This window comes from Meleagris gallopavo, chromosome 1 (genome assembly GCF_000146605.3).
Source record: "Meleagris gallopavo isolate NT-WF06-2002-E0010 breed Aviagen turkey brand Nicholas breeding stock chromosome 1, Turkey_5.1, whole genome shotgun sequence".
Lineage (NCBI taxonomy): Eukaryota > Metazoa > Chordata > Aves > Galliformes > Phasianidae > Meleagris > Meleagris gallopavo.
Window position 1 is genome coordinate 108,354,617 of NC_015011.2, and position 24,704 is coordinate 108,379,320.

Here is a 24,704-nt window from a genome sequence, read left to right on the forward strand (position 1 = left end):
ACGTCTCTATTAAAGACAAGGTCACTCATGAGGGACTTTTTTATCTTTCCTTGACCACAGTAAACATTTAAGGGCTGTGAGAACTTTCTTCACAACTTCTGTGCCTGGAGAGGACACGATTCAGGAAGAACAATTGCCCCTGTGACAGCCTTGCCCCACCGGCGCTCCTTCCTACTGCTGTGCCAGGGCAAATCTCTGCTGTGGCAGCTCTGTGGGAAGTGGCTTTTGTTACCTCATCCATCCTCCAGGAAAGCCAAGGCAGCATTTTATTGCAGCTATGTGCAGCTGAGGGGGATGGCTTTCTGGTGGGAACTCAGGAGGATGGGCTCAAACACTGCGCTGCTGCATGCTTGGGGCTTGTAGGAAGGAGAGCGATGGGAAGCAATAAACAGAGCAAGAGGATGAATGCATGTGTTCGTGCTCCCTGGAAATCCCCAGGCTGCCAGTGCAGCCTGCCTAGGGAAGAGTTAAAAGCAGCGCCTGGAAAGTTTGGCCAGATGACTTCCTGATGGAGTTTATACAAGTATAGCGTGCGCAAGGACGTATGTGCCTACGTGCCACTTCTCCCGGAGCAGCCTGAGCTGAGCAGAGGGAGGAAAGAAAATAATGAAAACACTGCAGATGGGACCAGCCTGAGAATAAGCGCCTGATGAATGTGCAGGGTCTCTTATCACAGCCCTCTCATCACAAACCCACCTGACAAATGTGAATGGTGCCTCCCCTGGCAAACAGCACAAGCATGGGAACAGAGGCAGGGGGGAGGCTGGAAGGAATGCTGGCACAGGGTATTCACAGCACCTCACACCAGCTGCCAGTTGTTCAGCTCTCAGGACAGCCCCAGCAGTCAGGGAGAGCATGCACTCATTTGCAGTTGCTCGGATGCCAAGATGGTGCAGGGGTGGTGGTAGGGTGGTGCTAGGATGATGCCAAGGAAATGTGGGGGTGATGCCTGTGGGTGCAGTCTGGACATGTGATATTATTCAGGTACATACGCGGGAGTTGGTGTCATACAACACAGCCTGAATCAGTAAAACACTGATACTGGATTGTTAGCCTGGGTTGTACAAACCCACGCAGGACACTGGTACTCAGTCTGTCCACTTTTCTCCCGCAGCTGTGCATGTGGCACCTAGATGACAAACCCTCAGGGTTACCTTGGTACTTCCATATGCAACTCCTGAGGCAGAGCTTTGATAGCCTGAGCTGCTAACCATGAGAGAGAAGGTCTTGCATCTGCACAGAACCTTTATTCTTCCCACTAAGTTCCTTCCAGAGAAGAGTTTTCTGAGATATCTGGAGATGGCTTCAGTCTCCTTATACCTGGCTTGGCTACCCTGCACCTCCTTCAGCCTGGGCTGCTCCTGGTACTGCTTGTGGCAGCAGGAATTAGCTGTCTCAGCCAAGTGAATAGTAGTTCATGCAGTGATTTATGACACACACTTTGTAGCTCCGTACTCCAATTTTGTTTTAGAGTTAAGATTTCAGTACTGCAGCTCTGTGGAAGACGAGGTCTCATCTAAGATATCTCAGCACAAGTATTAGGGCAGCAGAAAGCTGACCCAGGACCCAAGGTGACTTTTGGCCAGGGAAGCCTCACCTGCCTCAAGACTGAATTTGCATTGTGGTGGATGCTTTCACCGCCTCCCAGAAAAAAGGAGCAAGGGGTTAGAGACAAAGCAAGGACTGTGTGCAATGGCCTGGTTGATGAACTGGCCTGTTCTAGGCAGGTCAGTGAGAAGGCAAGCTCTGAATTTTGCAGTAGATCAACCTTACTCTTAATTATGTCATTCCTCTTGAGCATGTCATTTCTCCTGCTTCAGAGCAGGGTGAGAGGGCACAGTCTATGAAAAGATTAAGCGTCAGTCCCTTTAGGGATGCTTAGTCAGTGAACTCGTGCTTCTCTGCTTCTCATTACATACTTTCAACCTGCTGTCATTCAACAATCTTGTGGAAGGCTTTACAAGTTTGTGCTGTCTCAGAAACGTTTGCTTGTTCATTGCAGCTTTACCTGGAGGTGATGCTTTGTGCAGAGTGAATCTCTCACTGATAACACAGCTAATTGCATCGGGAGGTCCAAGGGAAGGTTTTCCAAAGTGCTACCATTGCAAATCTAGCCTGCTATCCCAGAGTCAAGACAAGCTACTGACAGACTCAGTGTTATCACCAATAACTAAAAAGCTGCAGATATAGTTTAGACAATGACAAGAGGCATACATTTAAAAAAGAAAACAACAAAACACAATTCCTTTCCCAAGTGCTGTGCTTACAAAGGAAAGTAAGACATGTAAATAGTGGAAATTCACTATCTAAGAGATCAATTTCTTTCAGATCACAGTGCTATCACTGAATCCTATTATTTGAGCATCTAGACTCTGGAAGTCATGCTATTTTATTTGTACACCTCCCTCTTGTGTTTTTTTTTTTTTTATTGGGCCAATGAATTTATTATCTTTGACTAAAGTAATTACAAATCCTAAATTCTTGACTTCAATTTTCTGGAAGACATTTTGACTTACTCTCTCTGTTTACTGGATATTCCCATCTATCAACCTATCTATCAAAGGTATTGTCATGTCCATCTTGTTTCTCTATCACTTCTTGAACAAACTGGTTCTTGTTACAGTCAAAGTGCAGGTAAGAGAATTAAGAGGAAGAAACATTGCTGTTCTGCATTGGTAGCAAGAAGCTTGCTGAGGATGTGAAGCCAGGGAGATAATTCTTGCTGCAGCAGCAGATTCAGAACTGTTTTTTGACCTCTTTGTATTTCCCTCTCTCTACAGGCTAGCACAGACTCAAATCAGGATAAGCAGGACTAAGGTGAAGTGGGATACTAGAAAATAAGTGATTTCATCTTAACACAGGAATTTCACACCAAATTGCCTCTGACTTGATCTGAGGTATTAAAGAACAGAGCTGCTTACCCATGTGTGTTAAGTCAGTTGGCATTGGGCACTCAGCCTGCACAGTGCCATAACCAGCAGTGTCTCTGCCCCGGGCTGCTGCCGAGGCAAATCATGGGAGCACAGAACGTGGCTTAGACCCAGCCACCACAGCAGCGGCCCTGTTTGAGTGGGAAGGACGGGCAGCCCCAAACACTGCAGGAATTCAGACCAGATTTATTGCTATGAATCCAATCAATCTTTCCTAAGAAACAAGCTCCCTTTTCAAAGAGAAAAGTGACTTCAGGTCAAATACTTTCATCCAAAGAAACATAAAATAAAGAATAGTTCAAGTTGGATGGCATCCTGCGTGGTTTACCGGCAGTCTCTTGGTTTGGGGGAGGGATGCAACTTCCTGAACAGTTCAAAGGCCAGCAAGCACTGCCACCACACCACATGGTCATGAATCGAGACCAGGTCACATTACATGGGAGCATGCCAGATAAAAAAGGTCATACCCTCCATACCCGCTTGCCGCAGTGACAGAGTAGGTTTCTCTACATGGCACTGTGTCTGCTTCGTTCTGAAGAATGCCTGCCCAGGCTCAGCTGTCCACCACACAGGGCAGATGTCACCTGAGTCCCCTGCAGCAGCTGTTTCCCAGCTGGTAATCTCTGCACAGGCAGCAGGGCTTACTTCTTAGAAAGAGGAGGAACACAATGCTCCGAGTATGGCTGGCCAGCACTGGGTGTTTCACAAATGCAAGACCCAGGTGAACTGCCTGCAGATGGAGAATGGCCACTGACATCCCCTACAGGACTTTTCCCACGTACTTCTCTCAGGGACTGGCACAGTGGCTCTGGCAGTGCCTCCACAGATACAACCAGTCACATTTGTGTCCTTCCTACCTGGTTCAAATGGGTGTATCCTTGCAGGTACCAGCTCTTCTTCACACAAATCCATTAACCTATGGTTTTAGTGGGGGTTAATTTTGCCCCTTTGGATGATGCTTTGCTGTTGGGCAGCAAGGACATTTGGCAGAGCCCAGGGCTGTCCTTGTCCCCATCATGCTCTGATGAGCAATTTGCCGTGTGACTTGCAGACTCAAATGCCTCAGTTTCTCTCTCTATCTAAAAGGGAGCAGAATTTGAAAAGGCACCTTCCCTTTCTTTATGAAGTTCTTTGATACAGAGATCTAAAGAACAACATAAGAGCTAACGTTGACCTATACTTTCCTTTACTGCATCCAGACCTATTTAGTGCCTATTTATGGCAACCTGGTCATTAGCACTATAAGAACCAACTCAGAACAAAGAAAGCTTTAAAGCACTGAATTGGGGTGTGCCAAACTGTCAGAACAGCTATTGTACATTGCTTTCCTCCTTGCCCTATCAAAAGACAAAAGCTTCATTTGATGATTGAAGACAAAGAGAAACCAGAATATGATGGGATCTCCTGCAAAACATGGAACTCCACATTTCCTAAAACCCACATTTCTCCTTTCCAGCTCACTGCTCACTCTCCTTAGACCTCTCTTAGACATGGGGAACAGAGCAGGGCTCTTCCAGTCAGTCCTGAGTTGTTATTCCAGCAATATCAGAAAAGCTTGTGATTAGGCTTTTTGTTGTTGTTGTTGTTGCTCTGTTTTCAGATAAGTGGCTGAGCAGGCAGTTGACGTGAGATATGGACAGCCTCTTTGTCGTGCAGGGAGCTGCTGCCACTTGCTGGCATCCTGTCATGTACAAGTGAAAAGGATTGTTCAGTCTGCATTTCTTCCCTTGGAAGGTTTCAAGGGTGAAAACACCTTGAAAAGATATGATGACCTTTAAGGTCCATTCCAACCTAAGCCATTCTGTGATTCTATAATTCTATGATCTGCTGCTGAGCCTGGTGGTTTCACCATCCCTCACAGCTCTCTTAACACCCTTCTAGTGCACATTTCCTTTTATTTTCTCCCTTCCCTGTTCCTGGACCAGGGCTGCTAAGTTCTAGCTCTAGACCAGGAGAAGACAAGATGCTTTTGCTTCACTGAAACCCAGAAATGATGAGAAGTTCCACGGTTAGCGAGATCCTTCATAACTCACCCTCTGACCTAAAATCAGGCTGGGCAGGGACATTCACATTCTGGTACAATGAACATGTGAGATTGCCTCAGAAAGAAAATAATTATAATCATATTGTAAAAACATAGAGTTCTGGTGATTTTCCACTTTAAGGAAAACTTTTTTGGTAGCACATTGATAGCCCCTGAAAACACAGACATGACACCCACTGTACATACTCTATGCATGTGTTTTGTCAGTACATCACTTTTTGTCTTTCACTCAATTCCACTTCAAAATGTGCATCTGGTCTATGTTGCTTTCAGTGTAGCAAACCAGAATCATAGAATCACAAGGTTGGAAAGAACCTACAAGATCATCTAGTCCAACCATCCTCTTATCATCATTACTACCCACTAAGCTTCTAGACCATAAACCAAGCACTTCATCCAGACGCCTCTTGAACACCACCAGGGGTGGTGACTCCACCACCTCCCTGGGCAGGCCATTTCAGTGCCTGACCACTCTTTGAGAGAAAAAGTTTTGCTTATATCTAATCTAAATCTCTCTTGGTGCAACTTGTAGCCATTTCCTCAGGTCCTAGCTCCAGTCTTGACCAGTCTTAGACATGTACCCATTAAATCTATTTGAAAAATGTTGTGGGAGACATGGGCTTGGTGATGTTTTCCAGTTTGGCTATCATAGAAATGGAAATCCTTCTCAAGCAAGCACCAGATTGAGCTAGTGGTTACAGCAAGGAGGGAAATCTAAATATGCAAGACTGGATCTCACAGAACAAGCATTTTACTTCAGGTGCCAAATCCTGGAAATGCTGTTTTGTCTGAAAAGATCTCTTCTGGAATGCATGTTTCCTGAGCGAAGAGGCTCAGAGAGACCGTATGGTCGACACAAATAAACTAGAAGGAGGGGATGAATTTCTTTCAAAAAGTGCACCACAAAGTAGCTGGGGAAAACCCTTCCACACAGGAAGAGAAGCTGTGCTGTAAAGCATGTAAACTCAAGGAATACTTACACTGAGATAGTCCTGTTTGTTGACCATTTAGTTAGATGGAGATGAGATAAGGCTTAATTAGTGTTGTCCAGTTACACTTTCTAGGTTCAATGCTTGACTGAGAGATAAAAATGACTGCAGAAAGTCACAGGCTTGCTCCAGCAGATGTCAAAGGAAGAGAAAGCAATTCAGCTGCTAACTCAAAGGGGCTTTTTTACAAAACAACTCTTATTAGAGAGTTGTTATCGGGTCTGTGCTCGCAGCCTTTTTTTCTTGACAGATCAAGCTAACCAACAGATTACAAAGTGTATCACCCTTGGAAAAGCCTTGGAAACAAATGTGCTCCTTTAGGAACTCAAATATCTATTTTCTGTATTAATTTGCAAGTACTTTGCAACATGCTGGATTTGGTCTTATATTCTCGGTAAAATATAAATTCCTTCACCTATATATTCACAGAATACAACAACTTCGCAAATATCTTAGCAGAGCCTTTAAGGGATAGGTATTAATGGCTGCCCAGTTCATAAAATCTTATCAAAACCTTGCAAACTTCCAAGCAGATACTGATGGAGCAAATTAACAGATGACAAGGCCTTCTTGCCTTCTACCCAGTCTCCAAAGACAATGCCATCTTCTGGGTCAGAGCAAGCAACTCCTGTTTTTGTTACACTGATCAAGCACATTCCTGATTAACTTGGGGTCAATTTTTTTGCCCCAGCCCCATTAGGAGTCAAATCTCAGCTGATCCTATCACTATAGCCAACCAAATCTTTTGTGAGGTTAAGTGGCAGCAAAATGGCGAAGAGGTGGGCTGAAACCAGGATGGTGGCGGAAGGATGGAATCACAGGAGTAGTAGAAATGACTGTCTTGGGCTCCCCAAACCTGCAGAAGCAGGATTGAATCAGGCAACCAGCAGTAAGAGAAAAGTATCTTGAAGGCAGTGTGAAACACCTCAAAACTGTGAGCCAGAGCAGGCAATGTGGAGATGAGAAAGAGAGCTGGACATATCCAAAGGGAGAAGCAGTTTGTTTTGCCACAAAGAGCACATAGCAAACCACCCAGCCCTGAGGTCAGTGAGGCAAAATTCAGCAGAGAGAAGACAAGCATGAGGAGAGAAGGAGCCAGCTGACATCCAGAGCCTGGTGCTGCTGTCACAACGTCAGCAGAAGTAGGGCCAAAATGATATTAAATCCACAGAAGCGTCTTAAAAATAGCACCTCCCTGGCCAAAATGCAACGTGGCAGGGGGTCAGCTGCAAGCCTGCTCCCAAAACCCAGTCAGGCTGACCCTGTGTGGACACGATCCAGCAGACAGAGCAGAGCAGGAGCTGGTTATACCTCACACACTTTCTTGACTGTTTTCCTACAGAAACAGAGCACTCTCTGTCTTCCTGTTCCCTCTTGTCCTACCACTATTTGCCCACATATAAAAAGTCAATCTCCATCTTGTTTGTAAACTCCCTCCAAGTATTGGAAGGCCACAATGAGGTCTCCCCACAGCCTTCACTTCTCCAGGTTGAACAAGCCTAGCTGCCTCAACCAGTCTCCATAGGAAAAGTGCTCCAGCCCTCTGATCACCTTTGGCATGATCAGCCTTCTGGATCCGCTCCAACAGCTCCATCCTTCTAGTGCTGATTGTCCCCAGCCTGGATGCAGTGCTCCAGGTGGGGCCTCATGAGGGCAGAACAGAGGCGGACAATCCTCTCCCTCTCCCTGCTGGCCACCATCTTTTGGCCAACTTAAACTTACTATTTATCAAGTGACAGACAGCTCAGGTTCTCATGCCAGTGCAAGGGTGAGGAAGAAAGAGACAGAGAGATGTGTTCCATCATGAGGAAAATCTCTGCCCAATCTTACGTCTTACAAATTGAGGCCAACTGAGCTCTGGACACACTTTCTTGCTGATAATGTGTTTGGGAGACATACTCTTTTTAATGATACAAAGCAAGCTCTCCTTTTACATGCACGTATATCAAATTATGCCCTCCAGTCAGGTCAGTGCTTGTACTGGGGCACTGCCTTGACCCCTAACCATGCTACCTGGTGGATCTGCACGCACCTGCCTGCCCTTTCCCTGTGGGAGAAGGGCCTTTTCATGCCTCCCAGTGCAACACCCAGATGAGTGGGAGCCATTTCACAGGAGTGCTCTCCTCTTGCTTTCTGGTTGTTCAGTGCTAACAATCAGCTTGCAGAAAAATAGCAGAATAGAAACGGAAAGCTTAACACAACAATCACACGCCTGGTAGCAGGCCAAATGCTGACAGAAAAGAAGCCTAACGAGGCTTGTTAACATACTAAAATAATGTAAATTTTCCCCACTGGCATATCCATAGATGGCTTCTGCCACAATCGGTCAGAAAAGATTTATTACCAGGTCTGAAACACAAAGGGTAGGAAATTCTAGCTGGGTCCTGCTGGGATGCTGGAGGAAAATGCAGTAAGCAGCGGTAAACTGATGTGCTGGTGGTGAGAATAAGTGTTTTGGGGCTTTTTTCATTGCTGAAACCACTTCTGGTTACTACAGATCTTTCAATGCAACTTGCAGTATGCATTTGTTTGTTACAGCAGCAGCACATCTTGTACCAGTCTGCAGATCCTCGAGAGAGCCTTGAAAAGCAGTAGAAATAGTCTTGCAAGGAAGGCAGGATCAGGGAACGAATATCTCAGCACTGATCTCTTCACTGCTCTGGCAGCAGCACTAGGAAACTAAGGATCACAATACGGAGAACAAGGATGTTAATTCTGCCTAAATAACAGACTGCATTTCCTCTCCCCGGCTGTTCTGGGGAGCTAATTACACAGATTCTCAAATCAAAGAAATATAAAACAGTCTGCAAATGATTGTAATGTTGATGTGCTGGCAGTCTAAACCATGACATATGGTCCTCCAGTATGCCATTCCAGAGAACAGGCTCACGAGCAACTCTCATTACGCAAAATAATGTCGTAAATAAGAGAAAGAGGCTGATTTTAGAAATGTGCTTGAGGTAGCCTCCCCATTTAGCCCCAGAAGAAGACAGTCGGCATTTTGCAGAGCTGCTGCCAGTCTGGTGACAGGGTCACAGAAGTATGTCTCTTGAAGGGGATGGAAGGTGAACCACACCCAGCCAGGATCCCTGCCCAGCAGATACCCACACATACAAACTTTGCTAAGTTTTCGGCACCCGTTCTCTCTGAGCACTGTGTGTGTGCCAGACCCATTTTGAAGGCTGGCACATGACTCTGGAAAGCACAGAAGTGAACTTTCCTGTACAAAGGTTAAGGACAGACCTGATTTATTTTGTTCTTCCCTCTGGGGATATGCAGTTCAGCTGCTGGACAGCATAAAGCACATCCCCACACCAAGCAGCACTGAGACTGAGGTTTTTTGCCTAGAAAAGATGTAGCTTCTCTGCCTCCACCCTTAGCCCAGTGCAGCCAGACCTCCTCCTCTCCCATCAGGACAGCATGTCACCATCAGAGCAGGGCAGTAGGGAAAAGGCAAGAGAAAGCATGATCAGCTCCTGCTTTGAAGTAATAATTTTGCTACTGGAAGCCTTGGGCAATGGGTTATTTTTACATGTCTAACTTCTGCCCTAGACACAAGTCATTTCTTGTAGGGCTTTTTATTCTGGGAAATAAAAAGGGGAAAGGGCCATCACATTTACCTTTTTTATTGCTCACTGAAATCCCGCATTCTGGAGTGCCGAAGGCCCCACATTGCCTTCACCTCACCTTGCCTCTGTTTGGCCTTCAAACAGGCAAATATAATTCCAGTAACTGCATAAAGGAAAGCTCGAAGAGTCCACCGGAGCCTTGTGCCTCTTGGGAAGGAGGCAGCAGATAAACAGGATTAGGGAATTTAGCACAGCTCAACCTGCCAATTTCTGCAAAAAGGAAATGTAGGCAGTGCCTGCAGTCCTGATTCAGAGGAGAAGCCTTTGAAATGCCTGCCAGGCCAAACATGTTAAGATACAAGCTGCTTTTCCTCCATCTCGCAGTGCGCTGCAGGGAACAGCCCTCCTCTGCGGAGCTTACCCTGTGCCCAGTATGGGTCATGGTGCTCAGCCTCCCACCCCGGGAAAGCCTCCTCAGGAACTCCAGCAAGTGGGCCTAGTTCTGCATCACTGGCTCCAGCTTCATCCCTAATTGAAATGGGGAAGTCAGCTGCAAGAGGTTCTCTTGTGGACCGCAATGAAAAATTTCACCAAGGAAAGGTTTCCCAGGAAAATCTTCATTTCTTCACCTCTTTTCTTTCTTTTCTTTCTTTTCTTTTCTTTTCTTTTCTTTTCTTTTCTTTTCTTTTCATAAAATGAAAATAATTGGAAAGTTTGGCTTTTAACATTTCTTTGGAGAAGGTATTTGGCTTTTCTGATGGAAATACCTAGTTTTGAACTATCCATCCCAGGGGCAGTTATTCCACGAAGAGAAAGGGACGTGTTCCAGCTAACTCTGACACCTGATTCCTAAGCAGCTGGTGTATTCTACAGTGCTTAGGACTCCCCCCCTGCAGGAATATGATATTCAGGGACCACTCAAGCATTATGCAACTCTGTCTTCCAAAATCCCACTCACCAAGGAGGAGAGGACCACAATCATAGAATCGTTAAGGTTGGAAAGACCACTAAGATTACCAAGTCCAACAGTCAACCCACCACTACCATGCCCACTAATCATGTCCCTCAGTGCTGCATCCCCACATTTCTTGAACACCTGCAGGGATGCTGACTCTACCACGTCCTTGAGCAGCCTGTTCCAATAAATGCCTTTTTTTTGCATTGAGAGTAGAGGAGCCACCAATATCTCTCACAGAAGAGCCACCATTGCCCCCTTTCACTTCTTTTTTTCCAGTGTGATCTCTGTGAGCAGAGCCCTTATAGCCTCCTCAGGCCCAAGGGGAGAACACTAGGAGAAAGGGCAGGAGCACTGGAAAAACAAGTTGCTGCTGCGTCATCAGCTCTGTGGTGGTCAAGCATGGAGTCACCGCATGACTGTGTTGGTAATGCTTTGGATTATCAGTAGCAGACGTGTCTTTCTGGCTCAGTTGGGTATGGTGCATTAAAGCACGGAGCAGGATTTGCGCAATTCAATGGAGTTGGGGAAAGGAGGGGGAGGAGAAAATCAGTGCAGAAATGCAGTCTTAGTGCTCCTCTGTGGCAGGCCCATAGAGATATTGCAGACGGGACAAGGATGCTGTTGACAGGAGGGCAACCCTTCCTAGTAAATCCTGCTGGAGATCCCCTCTGGGGCTCAGTGGCACTCTGTTCTGGAAAGGCAGCATGTCAGGGCTTGTGTGATGCTGGCTTTCCCCAGCTCCAGGCTGGGGCGACTATTCCCATTGTTGCAGGATGGCTTAGCCTGCAGGCCTTGCTCCTGCAGGGCTAAGCCAAACCCCAGAATCCATGAAGACAAAAAAGTGGCTGCACTCACACAACACTTATCTCTCACTGAGTTCAGCTTAAGTAAAAAACCTAAGATTTTAATCCATCTACACCATTTTAGAATTATTTGTTTGCAGGTAAAGATTCAGAAAAGGCTTTGTCAAGGTTGGTCTGGACAGCCTTTTTTTAATGCTTTCCCTGCTCCTGCACAAATGGCATTCACCACTGGCCAGTTATACTGGCAAAGAATTAAGTAAGGAATCACTTTTGGTTTCCCTGCATCTGATATGAATTTTCTCTCTTTTACAGTGTGTGATATTTGTTCTCTCCCTCAGGGTACTCTTGTCCTTGGATGAGATTTCAGTGATGTTCTTAAATGCTGTTTGGACAGACTTCCAGTGCGACACAGACAGCTGAAAGCTTGGTTTTTCAGCATGTGAGGTTGGATCATTTTTGTGTCACACCACTGAGCAGACATAAGGAGAAGTAGTCAGGTTTCCAATGCAGTCCAGGTTTCTCCTGGACTTGGATAGCTTCAGGTAGCCCACTTCACAGTGCCCAAAGTACAGCCATATTACTCACCTACATGACCTTCCAAGAGGTCGTCAGAGACACACCTGCCCTACAGTGTGTTCAGCCAGGCCCTATTGGCAGTCAGGAGCTGTCAGGAATGATCTGTTGGATCAGCAGAACTTGGCAGCACCCAACTTGGCCTGGACTGGGAGGGAGGTGGGAGACCTAGGGATGAAGAAGGATGATGACCACAATGACATGGTTGAATGATATGCCCATGGAGATCTTGGCAGCCACTATGACTGCTGGCAGGTCAAGATGTGACCACGCTGGTGATTAAGCTGAACTGTATCCTGTGTTGTCCTGTGCACTGATTCAATTGTATGCTAAATGATCACAAACCTGAAGCTCTACCCAAGATCAAGCCCTGGAAAAGAAACTCAGTTCCCTTTCCTAGACTATCTCTCTAAGGTATAACGTGTATAAAGTTAGATCTATGCAGATATTGCTCAGAACAGGCTGCAAGTGAAGAAAAATTGTCAAATGAATGTTAAAATATACCAAGTATCCCACAGCAATCCAAACTAATAGCTGAACTGCTATAAAAGGTGAAATTAAACAAGTCAATCTGAAGAGATGTGCCATTTTATGCCAGATAAAGGAGCTAGCTTCTCGTCTGCTAGACTGTTTCATCATTTGCTCTTCCAAGAATCTCTCTGCTAGTAATGATGTCAAATAAATCTTCTCTAAAATGTAAAAATGTTTATGATTATACTTACTGACCCGTTTCTTTATTAAATGAGGACAATAGGATGATGCCCTGATATTTACTAATGGGTTACTCCCATCTAACCTTTTCTTATTTGTCCAGATCATCTGTTTTCATTTCATCATACAATAGCTGCCAATAAAATTAAGTCAATTAAATTAAAGGTCTATTATGTTCCTTGATATCAGACTGAGACCTTTTTTTTTCCCTTCAGTCAATGCTCTGAGAAGATTTCTGATAGGGCAGCTGGGAAATCTGGAGCAGATTCTCATCTGTTGTAAATTGGTTTAGCTTTTCTGAAATCAATAGAGTGGCATCAGCTTACTCCAGATGAGGGCCCCAATACTTATATGTACGAGGAAGCCTCAAGCCTGCAGACGGAGCAAAGATTTAGATCAGGAATCACTCCTTCATGCAAACTTAAAGATCTCGTACACACAGGAAAGTACTAGCAGTTGCATATAACAAGCTCTGTGGTTACGTATACATTATGCATACGTATAGAAGCCAGGTATACTGTGCAGTTACACCATGCTCTCTTCCCTATCTAAATACCCCTATTTCAGTATAAAATATGACCTTTTAGATTTCATTTTAAATGTGAGCTAATCCCAAGAGACATAATTGAAATCAATGTGAGACTTTAATGTCACGTAGTAGTGTCTGCTTGAAGCTGCCTGCTTTGCCACTCTGATATAAAACACTCTACTGCACATTTTTGTTCCAAATGAGACGACCTTAATATCTCATTCAGTGATTATTTAAATAAAAAGGCAAACAGAAGAGGAATGTTCTACATTCTAACAAAATCCTCAGCTCTAGCCTTGAAAGGCTATTCAAATATCGTAAGAACTATTACTAGCCTATAAATGATCTTCATTTACTTTCACCCATTCACTTTCCCACATCTTTGAAAGTGGCTTCTCACTCCTAGGCCAGGCTTTCAGAAATATTTTTGTGGAAATAAATCTGTTTCTTGGAAAACTTCTTTTAGCTAGAACATCCTGAATGAGAAGGCTAAGCTTATCATGGGATAAGTGCTTTGTAAAGGTCTAAAGATGCTCCTCAGACAGGATGTGTAAGTGAAGGGGCTGTTATGAATATTCCCTGTGTGACTCACCGGCTGATGTGGTCCCTGGTTCTGTCTCTTCTTTTTGCCTGAAGGGCCCCTGGGGTATATGATCAAAACATGAATGGGGGATGTCCTCTCATGTGGTGGGACAGCAGCAGATGCCTCCAGTCAGACAGTGGGAGATGCAGCCAGTGGGTCACAGCCTGAACCCATCCACGTGAGTGCCTTGGGGCAAATATGTCTCAAAGGAGACATGCAAATCCACTTACACCTCCTCGGCAGCTGCTAGTGATTTGTAAGCCACAAATGGGACCAGGGTCACGACTTGATGAGGTCTGGGGTCTGCTGCATGAGGCTGAGCTCTCAGCTACCACAAAGCCTTGGACCACAGCCTCCAGCAGCAGATGTGTGGCCTGCCTTGCGGAAACCCTGTGCTGTGGCAGCCACAGTGGGTTGCAGGGATGGGGCAGCTCCTTCTCCACGGATGGGTGAGTGGCAGCCACATGAGCTAAAGGCTATGTGTTGGCATGTGGTCAGGGCAAAGAGGAGGAGCTGGCAGAGCTGCTGGGGACTACTTCGAGACGGCTTCCCGCAAGGTGCTGGATTTCAGTCCCATAGCCTCTTGATGGAGTGAATGACACAACTGGGAATGGCCAAGTGGTTTCCTTTCCATAAAGTGCAAAGGAGACCTATCTGCCTTTCTACAGCCCTGTGGAGCAAACTGTGGGTCTTAGAGGCCTACAATATCCCAACTAACCTTTTAGATAGTGTAGAGGAGTGAGCTTGCTCAGATCTCCCCAAGAAACATCTTTCTTTTGAAGTTTTAGTGTCTTCTCCCCAGTAATAAATAAGGACTGTAGATCTTCTCTGTAAAATTTTTATGAGGCTAGTGAAAATTTCAGTAAACCTAGCCAAGACACTGTTGTCTAACTCAGATCACAGACTTGGATTCTTTTTTCAATTTGAAAGTGGTGTGCCTCTGTTAATATTCTCTCTGAATGTTCTGTCAGAATTCATCCCCAAACCCATAACTTATATCAGTACTGCGACTATATTCTAATCTCTACCCTTGTTAGCCATCATCCTGAGAAGCCAGCACACACTTGGGAAGTATTTTGTCTTCCTACAGACTTGATGGCAAAGTTAGCACGGTCCCCACCAAGTCTAGACAAACTCTGCTGTGAAAGAAAGGCACATAAAGACCTGAGACCTTTCACAGAGATTGAGAGGAGATAAAATGCTTACCCAAAAAACTTAAAGCAAACTTGGGAATTAAGACTGAGCAGCTTTGTATGTATTTCCAAGTGAGAGACTTGTAAGCAAAGCTTTAACTCTCTGCTGTCACAAATTCAAACAGTGAAACGGTTCCTAACCCTAATTAACTCAAAATGTTTGACATCTTAGAAAAGCTTTGAAGCACAGAAAGGCTCTCAATTAGCCAAACCTACAGAGCAGACCAGAAGCTTCCCTATTCAAACTTCAACATGTTTTACTTGATTCAGGCATTGTATAAAGTACGTGAAACGTTACACAAGATCCAGCAATCTCTTTTGCTCCTGAAACACATTCTTCTAGGATGAAAGTTTTAAAATCATCCACTGTAATTCAAACTAATCAGAAAATCCCAGCTTCTCTTCAGACCCAAGGGACGTGAAGATTGATCTAAGAGATATGGTCCCACAGTCTAAATAAGAGGGACTGACTGAGGTGGATGAGGATGAAAGTTAAAATGTCTCTTGAAGGCAGTTGCCAAGGGGAGGAGATAAGAAGTCAGGATCAGGCCTTCCTTTGAGCTGATCTCTGCCATCAAGCAGGGAGTTGATGGGAGATACCCCGCAGAAGCTTCTTCTTGTTACCACCATCCTCACTCAGGCTCGAGTCTGGCTAAGAAATTTGAACACTCTCTTTCCTCAAAGGGTCTAATCACTCATTTATGGGTTTCCAACTCTTAACAGTCTCTGAAACTATGCAAACAAGAATTGGCTGCTCACTGCTTCTTAATGACCCTGGTAGGTGCGGTTTCATCTGATCTGTATAGAAATTATTTTTGTTGAACAATCATAGCTACACTACAAGAAAGGTATACATGTCATCAATTTCAAGAACCATAAAGGTGAAATTCCTCCCAGGGGAACCACACTTCTCCTATAATTGTCAAATTAATGGAGTTATATTGGAATAAAAGAGGTGTAAATGAAAAGAGCAATTGCTTGGCACTTCGTATGCTTCATCAGGAAAACTTTATCATTTCTAATGTAGTGGGCAGGTTCTCTGTTCACTCACACCTTTGTAACACAAAGATTTTGATGAAACTCTTAGATAGTGATTATCTCAGTAGAGTTATACCACTAAAAAAAACACCAGCATTTTCCATCTGCAGTGCCCGCTATATATTGGTTATAATGACTTCCACGGAGGTGTCCCATGCAGGAGTAAAGAAGCAGTGCTCAGATGCCTGGATTTTACCAAAGCAACACACAGCTTTACCCTCACTTCCAGTTGCTCAGCACCTTGAGATGCCTTTACTACCTTACAGCTTACAAAAGCAAATAGTGTCAGCCACAGTGATGCCAAAGGTAGCTACCTCTTCTCATCACATGCAGACCCAGCAGAGAGAGCCTGGTACCAGTGAGTCAGACTGTAGAGGACATGCTAATAACTGGTGTGCGCACAGGAGGAAGTTTTTTACTCGTACAATTGGCAGTGGAAGCAACATGGAGCTGTGTCAGGGAAGGGACAGCTGGGGGTTAGAGAAAGCTTCTGCACCAGAGGGCGGTGGGTATGGAACAGGCTGTGCAGGCCAGAGTTCAGGAGGAGTTTGGTCATTGCTCTCAGACATAGGGTTTGATGTTGGGTGGTGCTATGCAGAGCCTGGAGTTGCACTCAATGATAATTGTGGGTCCCTTCCAGCTCAGGATATTATGATTCTGTGATCTCCAGATCTGCCTTAAGTCTCTGATTCACTCACAATGGTGTGTTTTGGGAGGAAATAAAAAGATAAAAGTAGAAATGTTCTTAACAAGATAATCTGAGTTCAATTATATCAACCTTTGCCATCCTGTGACCTTTTCCTTAAAGAATCACTGGCTTTAGATCAAGGCGTCTTACCAAGAGCTAGCACTCCCTTTAACAAAAATGAAATGTGGCTGTGATAAGGATTACTCTGAGGCTGTTGAAGGAAGAGTACCGTGTTCAGGGTATCCAGGGTGGTGTGCTTGTCCATGAGGCTGCCCAAAAGGTTTGCTAATGGAGGACATCTGCTGTGCTAACTCATGTATGCGTAGAAGCAAGCCTCTGCTGCTGCCAATGGCCAGACAGCAAAAACATATGAAAAAAGATGTGTCCCAAGTAAATCCCATACAGGAAGTGGGATTTTATTATGTAATAAATGAAACCCGCACTGAAAGTGCACACTGGGAGAGTCCTAGCCCAGGCTGGTGGGCACAATCTATTCCTTGCTGGAAACTATAGAGGTGCATAGCACCCACATAGCATGTGACGTGCAGCTGCAGCTCTCACACACAGCACTTCTGTTCTAGGAGCCTGTCCACCTCCAGGCAGCACCCCATGTGTTCCAAGGAATGATCCTGCAGGACATCCCTGCTGTCTCCACCAGGCTTTCCTCAGGGAAGATTGCTGAGCAGCTTCCATGAAGGCTTTCCCCTGGAAGAGTGGAAAATCACCAGCAGCTGTCAGCAAGGTAAGAGCTGTAAGAGAAAAGGATGATCAGATAATGCATGGACAGGGGTGGTCTGCAGTGAGAGCAAACGGTGGTCACTTTATAGTCTGCTTTCTCAAACAGGGATTATTACAACAATATCCATTGTGCAGTGATGGATGGAATGGCAGCTTTCAGAGTTCAACGTGTCTCAGCCCAGTGCTAACAGCTGGGACACATTTCTGTGTCAACAGGTGCTGGATCTCCTTTCTAAGAAGTATACCAGACACCTGGAGTGCTTTTTTTTTTTTTTTTTTTTTAACCCTCTTATTTGCTAGTGTAAACAGGAATTCCACTGCATTAATCCAGGAGCAAAAGACAACAGCACAAAAATCAAATAATGCAGGGCTCACAGAATCATGAGACCTGGCAGCACTACGCAGATTTGTCTGTATATTACTAACATCAGAATAACCAGGAGAGATTCAGCCAGCACCCACCTGGCAGACTCAGGGACACACAGTGCCTCATAAAGCTCAGAGCAGAGAACAAGTGAAGAGGTAGCATTGGCCAATTCCCCACAGATGCAGAAGTATAGCACAAGAGTCTTTTGGATCTAGCTGCTCACGGTGAGTGATCTTGCTTCCTGCTGTGCCCCCAGATGCATTTCGTGGCATCAACTTGTCCTCAGTTCACCCAGACACCGCCTCTGTATTTCTCTTGGGATATATTTGATATAATGTGATTTTCTCTATTTCACCATAGTAAGGACCTGTGAGCCACATCCTGTGTTCCTTATGCATTTGATACTTTCAGGCTATAGAAACAACCATTGCAAGGCTAATGTCTCAATAATATCTCCAATAGCTCAAGGAAAATATTAGATGCCTTTTCAGAAAAATGTCATGGTGGGAAACGTTGAGACTTCTCTCAGGTCTGGAGCTTCAACACCAATTCCCCTTACAAAGGCATGGTCAGAGACAAGTACCTTTCCAGAGAGCCACACTAGACACGTTTCTGCTTGCAGGAGAGAAGTCTTAACCTTTCTCCATGGAAGAACACCAAGCCTATAGCATCTGAGTCGCATAGCATCTGAGTCTCCCATCATTCACTCCAGCTTGAGCTAGGAAGCATTGAAAGGGACTCTACAGATAGAAAACAAGACATTCTTAGTCATAGTTATGGTAACATGGTACCTGTGTAGGATAGAAAGAAGTCAATTTCTTATGAGAAGAACCAATAAAAACAGCCAGAGACACTGGCAAAACTGGCTGTACTGAAAGAGACACCTGACAAAACGCTGTCAACATGCTAAGTAAATACACTAGAATAACCAAGGTAATTCCAAGGATGTCACAGGCAACCAGAACAGGTTTTTCTCTGTCTATGAATACACACACGCTAATCTGAGGGCTGCTCTAAAAGTAGTGCCTCCCATTTTATTTTGTTGGCCCATGACATCAGAAGCACATGCTGGTAGTATGGCAGTAGAGGCTGAACCTTCCCAACAGTACACCTCTTACATTTTGTTGCCATGTGACAGATGGCAGCAGAGGGGCACTCTGACCCAGTGGCATCTGACATGAAAGCACTTATGAAACAAAGACATGTCACTGAATTCCTCCGTGCAGAAAAGATGGTACGTGCTGACATACATCAATCCTTGTTGAACATTTATGGATACCAAGCAGTGCATGTGAGCACAGTGAGGCGGTGGTAGATGCGTTTCAGCAGTGGTGACAGTAATGTGAAAGGCAAGTCAATTTCTGGATGACCATGCAGATTTTGTGGCATGCAGGCTCTTGTTCATTGCTGACAAAATGTATAGCTCGTGGTGGTGACTGTGTTGAAAAAAGTGTTTCGTAGTTGAGAACTTTTTGTCAAATAGCGTTACTGTAATCTCTGTATCTCTTGTAGTTTCCGTGGAAATAAGTTAGAAGCATTACTTTCAGACACAATCTACACATAAACACATGCAAGCATACAAGTAGAAGTATTCATTTATAGTATTCATGCAGAAGTATTATTCAGAACAGAGGTCAAATTTTAAGCTGATGATGCCCATGAGTGCAAGCCAGCATTTTGGAAACATTTTGAAGCATTACTTTTTGTGGGTTAGAGCCACTAAGTTGCACCGTAGACATAGCAGTGCCTCTCTCTTCAGGGCTGGTGCTGCAAGGTCCCAGAAGACTGGATGGTGGTGCCTCCATTTCCCTGTATGCTTTTCATTCTAAGTCAGTGCTGGGCTATAGATAGGATTTGCAGCCTTACCACCTCCTCCTGCCCCTTTCACTGGAATTTACATCAGCCTGACTCTGGACTGGCTCATTTAAACAAAGACATCAAAGAAAATGTCACTGTGTTTTCCTAAGCACAAAGGGATTTAGAGAGTCTAGCATAGCAAATAACAACCTAAAACTCCCTTACAAGTACAATCTTGCTGATGTAAACCATAAAACATAAGCCAAGTAAAAGTTTAGTAGTCACCTGGAAAAGGCATTAACTTGACTTACATCTATTTTCTAATGGTATATTGTGCATGTAACAAAACACCCACAAAGAATTTTGGGACCAGGGATGTTCCCCTCTCTAATTGTTTTCATCATGGGGGCCACCAGGGCTCTTACGTGAGCTTTCGACTGCCACTGTGAAATATGTGTTCCCTGTTTGTTCTTGTTCTGCCTCTGCAGGAAATCAGAGACTCTGGCTTCCTGTAGGCTGTAGAGGCCTTATTCTTTGTATTCCCCAAATAGGAAGTCCTGGGGTCATTCTGCCAAATATATGGAAACTTAATTTCATTTCAACACAGGATTAATCACTAGGAAGTGTCAGGACATTGATGGTCTGATAACGAGACAGTTACAGCAGAAACCTTTTATGGGCACCAGAGCTAAAGCATTTGGCGACGTCTCTGCATCCCACTGGGAAGGAAGGCTACCTAATGAGGATTAATGCCAGCAATTGTGATAGCAGTGTTTTTGTAATGCCCTGTAAACCTTACCAAACTTTTATTCCCTTTTATGTTTTCAGAGGAAGATATATTGCTCGTGATGACTAACACCAGTTTTTGATGACTAAGCTCTATGTTTTTTCTCTGCAAATCACAATGGTCTGCCGAAGGTATCCTCTTGCTTACAGCGGGCCAGCAATTGCATTTGAATAAATGAGAGGCTTCTGGTTTGCACCCTCACAAGTCAAAGATCAGTCCCGTGTTGCCAGAGCATGTCAGAGCAGGGCAGGCTACTCAGGCCAGCAGATGCAATGGGAACTAGAAAAATAACACTTGCTAAATTTAAGTCCATAAGCAATTGAATAGAGCTTCCCCAAGCGTGCTCAGACTTTCTTCATAAAACACTATCTAAACATAGCCAGTGCCATCTTTCTGGGAGGCTACTGACTGTTATGATTCTCACTTTAAAGACTAAGGAGAGGTGCAAAGAATGTGTCTTGGTTGGTGACCATAGAGTTGGGCTCTTTTTCAGCATCTGGAGATTGTCAGCATCAGTCATTGTACAGAACCCAGCCTTTGCTCAGGGCTTCATACTGCTTACAGAAGAGTGGAGTAATATAGCATCCTGTTATAACTGGTTGAGTCCCATTAGCAGGACCTTCACAACACCTGCATTCTCTTTCTCTGAGCAGATAAGCTCCTGCAGGCTTCATCTCTTCTCCTGTGGCCTGCTCAGCTCCTGCAGGCCCCATTCCTCCTACCGCAGTTTGCTCAGCTCGTCAGATGTTTTCATGCTTTTTCTGATATCTGGTTTAGAGACAGGTACAAAATCATTTTCCCATGACACCAGGTTATGTTCATCTTAGCTGCAGTGACAGAAATGCAGTTCTGCAAGGGATCGTCGTTCTTTTGGCAAGCTCCTGAGGACAAGATAGGGTTGTGTGAAGCATTTCATGAATATAATGTCACCTCCTGTCTTAGAGGAAATGATCTGTTAGAATCATGGCACTTTGTGAAGACAGTGCACTTCTAAAATCACACTCGGGTTATCAGTTTCTAGGAGGAATAGTTAACAGGGAGGGAAGGATCACTTTTGGCCCTTTTTCTCCCTTCACAGAGACCAATGGGCATGCAGTGCCCTGCCTGAGCTGCTCCTGAAGACCCCATATGCAAAGGTGTCACCTCCTTAGCAATGACTTCCTACTTCAGTTTTTACCTGTTTGAGCCTGTGTTATGGAAAAGCATCCACAACAGCCCGCCATGCTTCACACATTCAGCAGCTGATGGAGAGGAGAAGCCTGGGATAGACTGGATGCTCTTCAGTCTGAACTCAGCTCAGCAAAGCTCTCCCTCCTTGTAATTGGCTCCCTTTGCATTCAGTTACACACGGTGGACTTCAATCTGACAATAAGCCAGCGGATTTGAACATGAGTTTAATACCAAACACACAGCCAAATGTTTTGCTGAATAGAAATGGAGCCAAAAAGTGGCTTGGGTATCTTGCTGAGGAGGGGATGGGATAATTTTCTGCATTCAAGCAAAGGCCCTCCAGGGCTCTTCAAGTCCACTCCCATCTTACATGTGAAAAAGACCAGAGAGCACAGAGAGTCTGGAATGAAGCAGCAACACACACAATGACTGCAGCAAGTCGCTCGGGCCACAAACATTACAAATGCAAAAAGGCTGGGTTCAGAGCATCACTCTCTCGGGCACCTGCACGAGCCTGCCAAAATGCTGCACGAATAATGCCACCTTAGCTGACTGACGTGCTGCAATGGAGTCAAACCACCAGTACTTCAGGTGGCTTCACTAAGGAGCACTTGTCTACTCTGCAGGGCCCTTGCAGCAGCTAAACTGCCTGATTTATGCCAGCGACAGCTTCTAAAGGAGCTAAGCTTGTATGTGGAAGAGGGTGATTTGGAAGATTTATCTTATTGTCCTCTCTGAATGAAATAAGCTGTATCCTTCTGCTGGTCTAAATTCTGCTTACTGTGCAGCTTTTCCTTGCCTATCTAACCTGATTTAGGAAATAATCTCTTTTTCACAGCAAAACTTCTGAACATCAGTCTGAATGAAGAGGCCAATGCAGCAGCAGAAACATATTATTGGGCAGCCTAACAGAAATGAAATATGAAGATTGCAAGAGGCAGGAAATGTGGGGTAAAAAAAAAAACAAACAGGCAAGAACACGTTTCCAATGGCAAATCATTTTTGTTATGGACAAAACTCAAAGTAAAAAAAGAAAGGCTAAATAGCTTATCAAAGAAAGAATTATGCTAAAATCCTGTCACAGAGTACAAAAGAAAGTCCTGAAGGATATGTCCTCCTCAGAAATGACCAGGAGGTTGGTGCAACTAGGGATGTGAAAGAAGCTGAGAGACCCAGAATAGCAGGGGAACAGCATTTCTTCAGTTAAAGGGTTTCACCAAATCCCTGGGCACCCATGTGGCTCATCTCCAAACCATGGTGGTGGGTGCAAGCAGGCTGAGCAGACCCCATATCAGCCAGCTGGAGCTGCTCCAACACAGGCACCAGCAAGGAGCATTTGGGGGCCTCCCCAGACCCAGAGGAGGCTGTTTGAGCAAAGACATCTACTTCCATGCCTTTAGGGATATCTGCAGCTGTGCAGAGTTAAGAATGGGGAAAGGGGCAGTGGGTCCTGCAGGGATGTACTGAGAATAAGGCAACCAGTGAACAGGAATTACATTTCGCAGAAAAGAAACAAGGAACAGGATTTCAACACTTGTTCCCTGCTCCATGCCAGAGCAGGATCTTAGTTTTGGATGACTTCTTTATAGGGAGAGAAGGGAGGAGAAGAGATAGGGGAAAGGCTGAGGGGAACGTGCTGGGAAAGAAGAAGAGGAGCCCTTGGAAGCAGCCGGCTTTGGCAGAGGCAAAGTCAGCTTGCCTGGTGTCAGGCATTAGGAGCACTTCATCCTCAGCATGGCCATTCATTTCCTTGCTGTTTAAAACATATGTATGCTTACAGACTGCTCAGGGAAGGGGAGCTCTTAGAATCAGCACCTGGCTGTTAGCAGCTGACCCTGATGTAGGCATTAGTAACTCTGAATACACCTTTCAGTTGGCTCCACAGGCATCCTCCCAGTCTAATGCCATTAGGGCTGACCTCGCTTGACCTTGCATTGCTGTCACACTGACATAGCGCTAGCAATGGCTCTTATAGACCCAGGCTCACTTCCCAGAGCAATTTAGGAGAAGCTTTCTCTGCTTGCCCTGACATATTCCTTTAATGATCTTTGGCTTGTGCAAATGTGAAACTTTCCAGCTTTGTGATAAGAAATCCTTCAAAAAGAGATGCTTTCTCTGTGTTCCAAACTATGCTTGGATTTTCTCATGGCATCCAAACTTCTACCTTCAGGTGTGTTTGCTTGCACTGCCACTTGCACAGCACCCTAAAAAATACAGCTCTGGTTTCTAAGAACCATGGATTGCTGAAGGAAACCTTGAAGCTGACCACCTGGTACTGAAGATGTACTCCATTCCGTGTGTGAGTGACCAGAGGGTCACCTCTGCTTTCAGGGCATGGCTGCAACTTCTGCAAACAAGGGCTTTCCTGCCTGCTCAACCCTGGCTGCTGGCCAAGGAACAGTGACTTTCAGGCACTGCTGCTGCTGTGGCTTTGCTGTGTCCCCTATCTGCATGGGAAGTGCTTAGTGGACAGTTCAGAGCTCTTCTGAATTGGAAAAACCAGATGTATTTTTGGCAGTGCCTTCCAGGCTGCGAGCCAGAGGCATCCCAAGAAGGGGACAGCCCAGGCATGCAGGGTAAAGAGATGCTTGAGCCTGTGGAGGTGACTAAGACAAAACATGGTTCTTGTGGACTTGGATGAGAATTGGACTTAGAGGAGCATTTTTAAAGATACCAAGTGGGGTTTTCAGAAGACCTCCATTTCCCAACCCATTTATTTTAATGAAAGTTGGGGACCAAGGGAATTCAAGAAAACCCATCACCCCCTGTCACCTGAAGCTGGTTACATGTCTGGCGTTAGAGAGCTTTCAGTGCTTCCCAGTGTCAGGCTTTTGGCCCTGAAGGCTGTGGCTGTACATCCCTACCACCAGCTCTCTGTGCCAGCCAGTCCCCTGAATGAATAGCACTGCAGCAGAGAGCTCATACTCACTTGGCCATGTTTCCATTGAATTGGCCTCAGCACATGGTCCAGCATTTGTGCAGCTTGTCTCTGTCACACTGGCTCTATGTCAGTTCCAGGATGCCATGCAGTGCCTGATCTAGCACACAGTCTTCTGTCATAGTGTTAACACATCCAAAAATGCGCTGTCCGCTGAACATGAGACAGTGGGGGGATTGAAAATAGCAGCTCACTGTTTTGTGTGAAATGGTTGCAATCATTTTGGGCCAGTGCTAATTGCCCTGAAAGCTGATTTACTGCCTCATTGAACCACGGCCTCTGCTACTTGGGAAATTTGG

At 45.1% G+C, this 24,704-nt stretch overlaps 1 long non-coding RNA gene across 2 annotated transcripts in view; it reads right to left on the minus strand.

The window, feature by feature from the left end:
* Window positions 1-14,708: 14,708 nt before the first annotated feature.
* LOC109370401 overlaps window positions 14,709-24,704 on the minus strand; it is a 30,506-nt gene continuing 20,510 nt past the window's right edge. Inside the window, exons 3-4 of one of the 2 annotated variants that reach the window (XR_004162077.1) lie at window positions 18,297-18,453; window positions 14,709-17,357 (exon numbers count right to left, since the gene is read on the minus strand). This is a non-coding gene — a long non-coding RNA (uncharacterized LOC109370401). The remainder of the gene's footprint in view (window positions 17,358-18,296; window positions 18,454-24,704) is intronic. The other variant, XR_004162078.1, reaches the window with a different exon arrangement.